General features: G+C 35.2%; 1 pseudogene; it reads left to right on the plus strand.

Moving 5' to 3' along the window:
• Positions 1–6,040: 6,040 nt before the first annotated feature.
• Positions 6,041–8,180, plus strand: LOC116583097 (annotated as a pseudogene).
• The last annotated feature ends 495 nt before the right edge of the window (positions 8,181–8,675 follow it).

Below are 8,675 nucleotides of genomic sequence, written 5' to 3' on the forward strand. Positions count from 1 at the left end.
GAAACACTAATAATTTTTGAGAGAAAATGAACCCTTAAACTTCAATATGTAATAGCAGGATACTAATATCTAATATTGACAAACTTGCAAATTGTACCTTATCAATCACTTTTCTAATTAGTGGGTAGACATCTTGAAACACTGTAATCATTTAGATTGTCAGACAGTCATCTACAGTTACTCCTTATGTCCTAAAAAAAAAAAAAAAAGGAAAAGAAAAGAAAAAGAAAAAGAAAAGAAAGAATAATTATGCTAAGATAACAGCTATAGTTTTGATGATTGTAGATCATAGTTAATTGGGTAATGGGCATGATTTAGTTCTATTGCTTATCCAGTCAAAACAATTATGATCATATTACCCACTATACGATTAGCATATATTTTTCTCAAAATAATGTTTTTCTCCCGAAAATAATCTTAGTGTATGATATAAATAAATACATAAAATTTATTTTTCAAGAGGAATTACATTTCACAGATTTCATTTTAATTCACTTAAAAGATATTCAGAATTACAACATGCTAAATGAATACACACTCACTAACATATGTAATAAAATTTATTTATATAGTGTGTCAATAACATAGGCATTTATTGAACTCATATTATGTGCAGGGAGCTCTTACCAGGGCTTTACATATATTAACATGTTTAATCCTCATCATTTTCTTTTGAGACAAGTTCTTTATTATCCCCATGTTATATATGAGAAACATGGTTTTTAGAAAGATCAAATAACTTATTCAGACTTAAACAATGAATTAATGACTGGGTCAGAATTTTCACTCAGGACTCCTCTACCAAGTGTATGTCCTTAACCAGAGAACAATACTGTCTTGGTGGTGGGAACAATAGGAGTTTGAGTTAGCCCAACTTAGACTTTGTGCTCAAATTTCAGTCGTGACTGTGACTTGAAGACTATTCCTCAACCTCTCTCAAATTTAAAATCTTCATTTGTAATAAATAAGCAAATAATCATTAAACAAATAAAAATCATGAAACCAATCCATAAAAATACCTCTTGAGAGGGTTTGAAACTAATGTAGTGTTTGAAGGTAAGGTAGTGTGTAATGCGGTCCTTGGATATCAGTGGTACTTTTATTCTGATGTTAAATAATTACCAAAATAAACTAGAAATTTTTTCTCTTGCTATTTTGTCCATTTTGCAATTTGAATGGAAGAGGGCTGTTTTGGAAGGTCCACCCCAACTCCTGGCCCCGACACACACCAAAATGGATGTGGTTGTCAGGCTAGTACACACAGTGGAAGCTCTTATTTCCTCCTATTCTAGAAGTCTGAACATTATCACTCCCAGTTTTGTGATTTGCCTCTGCCATTGTGTTTACCTCTTGGCTTATTTTTAAATGAAATATTTAAGAAAAAGAACCTCTCCTACCTGGTATATCTGTTTCTTTTGTTTTAAAGATTTTATGTATGTATTTATTTATTTAAAAGAGAGAGAGGGGAGAGAGTTGAGTGAGCCCAAGGAAGGGAAGGGCAGAGAGGATGAGAATGAGGGAGAGAACCTCAATCAGACTCTGCACTGAGTGAGGGGGCTCGAGGCAGGGCTCGAGGAGGGGTTTGATCTCAAGACTGAGATCATGACCCTGAGATCATGGCCTGAATGGAAACCAGGAGTTGGACACTTAACCAACTGAGCCACCCGTGCCCCTGCCTGCTATACTTGCTTCTTAACATTAATGCTGGTGGTTGTAATTATTTGTCTCAAAGACATATTTAGGTCTTTCTTTCTCTCTTTCTTTTTTTTTCTTTCTCTTTTCTTTTTTTTTTTTTCCCTTTTCATTTGGGTACAATTTTCTTTTAATTTATTGATTTCAGGCTTCTGGATGATGGTAATAAATTTTCAAATGTAAAAGCAGACTTCTAATAGAGCTATTATTGTATGGCTTTCAGAAATGCACAAAAAGCCCCAGGTTGGGGATTCTTTTAGTTTAACAAATAAAATCATTTTAAATCTCCCAGTAGTGACGTTTTCTCTCTTTGATTCATATTATGGGAATTAATCTGTAGAACTGGAAATATTTGCCTAAATCAAGATTTATACTACTTCTGAAAAAAAGACCATGAAGCTTTAGATTTAAGAAGCTTGTAGAATATCATTCTTTCCCTATTACTACTGATTACTATGGCTTACTTCCATTTTTAATATTCAAGCATAGATCATGCAATTAAAGTGACCATTAATAGCTGACCACACCACATTATTGAGACAACTAGAAACAAAGGCCATTTAAATAAATCTAACATTAAAAAAGACTGGCTTATATAGGTTCTAGTTTGAGATAAAGTAGTATATCTCATACCATTTCCAGTGAGATGTCTGAGACTTGAATTGTCAAGAAATAGTAGCCTTTTTATACACAGGTGTGATGTCAAGGTCTCTTATATAGTGTGACATAAGGAGAGCTATGAGATAATTTCTCACACTTTTTTTGTTGTTGTTAACCTTACTTTCTTGCAATGTTTGCTTCATTTTAGTACATTTCCTTAACCAACCAAGAGAAATATATTTGTATTAACAAATATGTTGTGGGTGTACAAATAAAATTAAGTAAGTTACACCTGAGGGACTCAGTTGGCTAAGCACTTGCCTTTGGCTCAGGTAATGAGTCCAGGGTCCTGGAATTGAGTCCTGCATCTGGCTCCCTCCTCTGTGAGGCATCTGCTTCTCCCTCTGCCTTTACCTCCCTCTGTCTCTCTGCCTTTTATGAAAATAAATAAAATCTTAAAAAAAAAAAAAGATTAAGTAAGTTACTAGTTAACTATGGCATAATCGGTTGTTTTGTTGAGAAAAACAGCATTTCTTAAACATACGCTCTAGTGAAAAAGAGGAGTTAGAAGCAAATTGAAATTTGGGAGTGATTTTGTGATATTATGAGAGGAGTTCATAGAAACAGAAGAACAATGAGAAAACTGTGGTATTAAAAAGACAATTGGGGCAACAAGCATCAGCAGAATGACTTAAAAGGGGAATTAACTAAATATATATCTAAGTTTCTTCTTGGGCTATCTGTTCTGTTCCATGCATTCATTTTTTGTACCCTTTTGCCAATATCACATTGTAAGAATACTTATTTTTTTTAAAAATAACTCTTGAAATGAGGTAATACAAGTCCTCTAATGGGTAAGTATGTTGTCAATTATCCAATGAAATGTTTTGCCCCCCTTTTATTGGCCCTTTGTCTTTTTACTATTATAGTTCTATATATTTTCTGAACAAAAGTTATTTGTTGGTTATACAAATTGCAAATATCTTATTCCTACTCCTTGATTTGCCTATTCATTTTTTTAAATGACATCTTCAGAGAGAGAGTTTTTTTGTTTTGTTTTTGTTTTTGTTTTTTTTTGTTTTTTGTTTTTTGTTTTTTTTGCAAAGTTCAATTTACCAACTTTGTTCTTTTCTGGTTACCATTTTATGTCTCTAAGAAAGCTTTACCTCCCTGAATGGCTTGAAGATATTCTCCTATCACTTCTTTCAGATAATTTATAGTTTTAGTTTTTGCATTTAAACCTACAATCCATCTTGAATCAATTATTTACTGAAAAGAAATGAAAACATACGTCAACATAAAATCTTTGACAAGAATATGCACAGTATCCTTATTTATAATAACCCCATGATAGAAACCATATTACTATGAAGAAGAAATGGATAAACAAATCCTACTGTAGTCATTCAATGGAATACTACTGAGCAATGAAAAGGAACACACTACTGATGTACTCATAACCTGGATGAATCTCATAAATATTATGGTGCACAAAAAGAACCAGACACAAAAGAATACATTTCTATAATTCTATATATATGAAATACAAGAACAAACAGAATACTTTTGAGGTCATTAAATGAAAGTGGTTAACTTTGTTACCACGGTGATGATAAAGTGGGTTCTTACTGTCTGATAATGAGCAGGAACAACTTTCTAAGATGATGGAAAAGTTCTGTACCTTGTTTTGGATGGTGATTATAGAATGTATGCAGCTGTCAAAACCTATCAAAAGCAACACTTAAAATCTGTACATTTTATTGTATGTGCTACGCTGAGTGAAATAAGTCAAGCAGATAAAGTCAATTATCATATGGTTTCACTTACTTGTGGAGCATAAAAAATAACACAGAGGACATGGGGAGATGGAAAGAAAAGTGAGCTGGGGAAAATCAGAGGGCAAGAAAAACAATGAGAGAATGTGGACTCTGAGAAACAAACTAAGGGTTTTGAGGGGAGGAGGGTATGGGGATAGGTGAGCCTGGTGGTGAATATTAAGGAAGTCTCGTATTACATGGAGTACTGGGTGTGGTACGTAAGCAATGAATCTTGGACCAGTGAAACACAATTAAATTAAATTAAAAATAAATACATAAATAAAATAAGTTTTCTACTTCCCACAAAATAAAAACAAATAAAAACAATATTTTTTAAAAAATAGAGTGAGAAGGGTGTTAAAAGGAATAATGGCATCTTATCAATAACAGCTATAAAGTAAACAGTCATTTAATAAATCGTGTCCTCTTGGAGTGGTACTGTCTACAAACTGGCTATGTCCAGTGGCCAAATTCCAGGAGCAGTTTTACCCTGACTTGATATAATATACAAGCAGCCATTTAGCAATGGCCATTATTTTGTGCTTGCTTACCTTGTTTAAAGCATTTTGCAGGTATTATTTCAATTAATTAACCATTAGAGGCCACAGTAATTTTTTATTATCAGCAGACTACACAGCTTTTCTTTGCCCCTTGCTAATGAGATCAGTAACATGAGCCTATGACTTTAAAATGGTGAAAATTCATCTAAAACCCATGTATGTATGAAGACATGATAAGGTAGGAAATATTCCTAAACTGGCAAAGTGATAATGTCAAGTTGTTTTAATGCCCAGAGCTACCTCTAGGGAAATGTTTTAATAGAGAAATTTATCTTCAGTATCTCAGGAACCCTTTTTCTCATAAAATCATATCACTTTAATAAAAATCACATTTTCACTGCAGTCCTAAACACGCCATTTCACCTCATGGGGCTTACTTAGACCTCCTTTTTGTGTCCAGTACATATTTCTCATGTTTCTATGCACTTTGCTTATACTGTATCATTCATTCCTCACAGTAAGTTTGTAAGGTAAGTACACTTCTCTCTTTATTTGACATAAGATGAAACTGATACACAAATATGAAGTAACTTCCCAGAAACCATATAGCTTATAAATAAGAAATGGAGTCAATGCAGTTTGATACCAGAGCCTGCCCCCTTCATCACCATACTATGTGTATCTCTCATATATCCCTTCATTCTTATACTACTTACCTCTAAAACTTATGGGTTTGGGGGCACCTGGGTGGCTCAGCCAGTTAAGTGTCTGCCTTTGCCTCAGGTCATGATCCCAGAGTCCTGGGATTTAGCCCCACATTAGGCTCCCTGCTCTCTTCTCCCTCTTCCTCTGCCCCTCTTCCTGCTCATGCTCTCATTCTCCTTCTACTCTCAAATAAATAAATAAATAAATAAATAAATAAATAAAATCTTAAAAATAAAAAAAAAATATGGGTCTAAATTGTCTCTTACAAAAACTCTAATTTCTTGAGAATTGCACTCTTCCTTACTCCACAGAAATACAAGGTGACATTCAGATACCCACCAGCTAGTAGAGGAGGTGATTTAATTCATCAAGTCCCTTTAGTACAGATTATTCATAGACAACCATTTTCTCTAACTATTGATTCAACATGTATTTATTAAAAACTTTCTCTGTATTAGGAGTACTTGTTGACCTTGAGGGTTCAGATACTATTGAACACTCTGGGAAGATAGTCTCAAATTCAAACATTTCAGGAGGGGTAATATTCTCTGATGCTGGTGTTGCTGCTCTGCTGAAAACAATTCAGTGTTGTCACCTTAAAAACTGATACCACCAATATTGTCTTCCACTAACAGAACAGGATATGAAATATAAAGACTGGGGTACTTTCTGCAGGCTGGGACCACTGCCTCTGTGACAGCCAACAGACTCAGGTGGACATGGTACTGCCCATTCAGAACTGAAAAATGTCAGAAAATTCCAGTGACAGTGATTCGTCTTGTGGTTGGACTGTCATCAATCACGAGGGGTCTGATAAAGAGATGGTGAATTCTGAACATGGTGCAGCCAGTGACAGCTGTGAACTTGCTCCAGAATGCACATCTTTAGAGCAAGAGGGGCTCTAAGTACTGCAGTCAGAGCAGGGGGAGAGTAGCCAAAACGGCAAATGTAAATGGAAGAAACTGCTTATCCAGCTTTGGAGGAAATAAAATCAGCACTTAAGAAAGAAGGAAAAAAGTCATCTGAAGACAATGTCTATTTTGGAACTGTCTGTCATGATTCTGGTATTATAAACCTTGAGCCACGTAAGTTAAGAAGATATTCGAAATCAAGAAGCTATAATTGTTGAGGAAGCTCAGAGTTCAGAAGACTTTCACATGGGCTACAGGTGCCTAGGTGTCTCAGTCATTTGAACCACCAACTCTTGGTTTGGCTCAGGTCATGATCTCAGCATCCTGGGATGGAGACTTTGTGGGACTCCCAGCTCAGTGCAGAGTCTCCTGGAGATTCTCTCCTTCTCACTCTCATGCCCTTTTTCCTGCTCATGCTCTCTCTTTCTCACTCTCTCTAAAACAAACAAACAAACAAACAAATTTTTTTTAAAAGGGCTTTTCAAATGAAATCTTGCCATTTGCGACAACATGGATGGAACTAGAGCGTATCATGCTTAGCAAAATAAGTCAAGCAGAGAAAGACAACTATCATATGATCTCCCTGATATGAGGAAGTGGTGATGCAACATGGGGGCTTAAGTGGGTAGGAGAAGAATCAATGAAACAAGATGGGATTGGGAGGGAGACAAACCATAAGTGACTCTTATTCTCACAAAACAAACTGAGGGTTGCTGGGGGGAGGGGGGTTGGGAGAAGGGGGTGGGATTATGGACATTGGGGAGGGTATGTGCTTTGGTGAGTGCTGTGAAGTGTGTAAACCTGGTGATTCACAGACCTGTACCCCTGGGGATAAAAATACATGTTTATAAAAAATAAAAAATTAAAAAAAAAAAAGGGCTTTTCTTCTTGCAGCCAGTATACCTTGTGCCAGTCAGAAACTGTATTTTCATTTTCATCCCAGACTAGTGATGATCAATCAAGTAGTGATGAAACCAGTCTTCACCCTAGTCCTGCCTTTAGACCATGCCATGCTAGGAAGCAGACTTTCTAGTTCAGAATCTGAGAAACAGATACTTTCTGAACAAAAAACCGAACTTCTAGGGAGTTGTATAAATGCCAATTCAGCAGTGGTCTCAATAAGTGTGTTATATTTGCTTTGGTGATGGCAATTGGCATGGGATTTAAATATTTCTATGGCACAATTCATATTCAGAAGCGACCACAGTCAGAAAGATACATGAAGATGAACTGAATGAAATGAATGATTATCTTTTCGATGTCAACAGGAACAAGAATCTTTCATAGATTGTAAGTCATTGAAGGGAAATCTTGCAAGACGTTGAGACCTAACTGAAGAAGAAAAGTTGTCCTTTGAAACTCAGAAAAAGAATATTGATACAGAAAATCAGAATTTAGACATACCTCTGGAAAAAGAAGAAAAAGGCTTTTCTTCATTACAGGAAGAGTTAAGGAAACTAAGAGAACAGATTAGGATATTGAAAGATAAAAGGACAGATACTGTATTAATTACAGAAAATCAGAAACTTAAACAGCATCTGGAAGAAAAAAGCTGAAGACACACAGCTTCCTTAATCAAAGGGAGGTTCTTTTCGCAGATGCAAAGGTGCTAATGGAGGAACAGGAGAGAGAATGACTAATAACCATGGCTTTAAAGGTGGAACTCCAGCAGTAGAGTTCTAGTGAGTCATATGGCAACCCAGATTCTCCCAATGTATTGACTGAAAAAAAGGAAAATAGAAATCTTATGGAAAGACTCACTGAGCTGGAGCAGAAGCTAAACTTTGAGTAGTAGTGTTCTGATTTGTGGAAAAGACTATATTTATTGAAGCAAAAGATCAAAATATAAAACAAGAAACTAATGGGGGGGAAAGGGGAGTAGAGGAAACTACAGGGCTAAAAATAAGATGAATGTAATATTTTGGGGTTCAGTTAAGAAAACATTTGATGTCATGAAGAATTCCGCCACAGAGTTTGTGAAGAATCATAGAGAAAAAAAATTAAACAGGCTAAAGAAGCTGTGAAATAAAATCTGTAAAAAAAAATTCAGATTCAGTTAAATCCATTTTCAGGCACTTCAAAGATATGTCAAGAATATCTTTGATGAAGAGGCCAATAAAAGATTTGGGGACACAGAAATAAAATCAGCTAAAAGAAAAACCTAACAAAAGTCTTTAGTGACTATTTACACCCTCAGTATAAGGCACATACAAAAAACCAGAGTAATAGAGGCCTATTACGCAAAGAAAGGGAAAGAAAGAAAAACCAATTCACTGAAGAATTTAGAAAAAATACAAACTGACATAAATGCAGTCCTGAGCATGACTGTAGTGAAAATTAGGATTCCTTCAGGTATTGTTCTGGTGTGTTTGAATGTGCTCAATTGGAATTCAAAAACCTTTCTAATATGGAAGTGTCAAATACAGTAAGGATAGATTAATTCAAACAAT

This window comes from Mustela erminea, chromosome 2, assembly GCF_009829155.1.
Source record: "Mustela erminea isolate mMusErm1 chromosome 2, mMusErm1.Pri, whole genome shotgun sequence".
Classification (NCBI taxonomy): domain Eukaryota; kingdom Metazoa; phylum Chordata; class Mammalia; order Carnivora; family Mustelidae; genus Mustela; species Mustela erminea.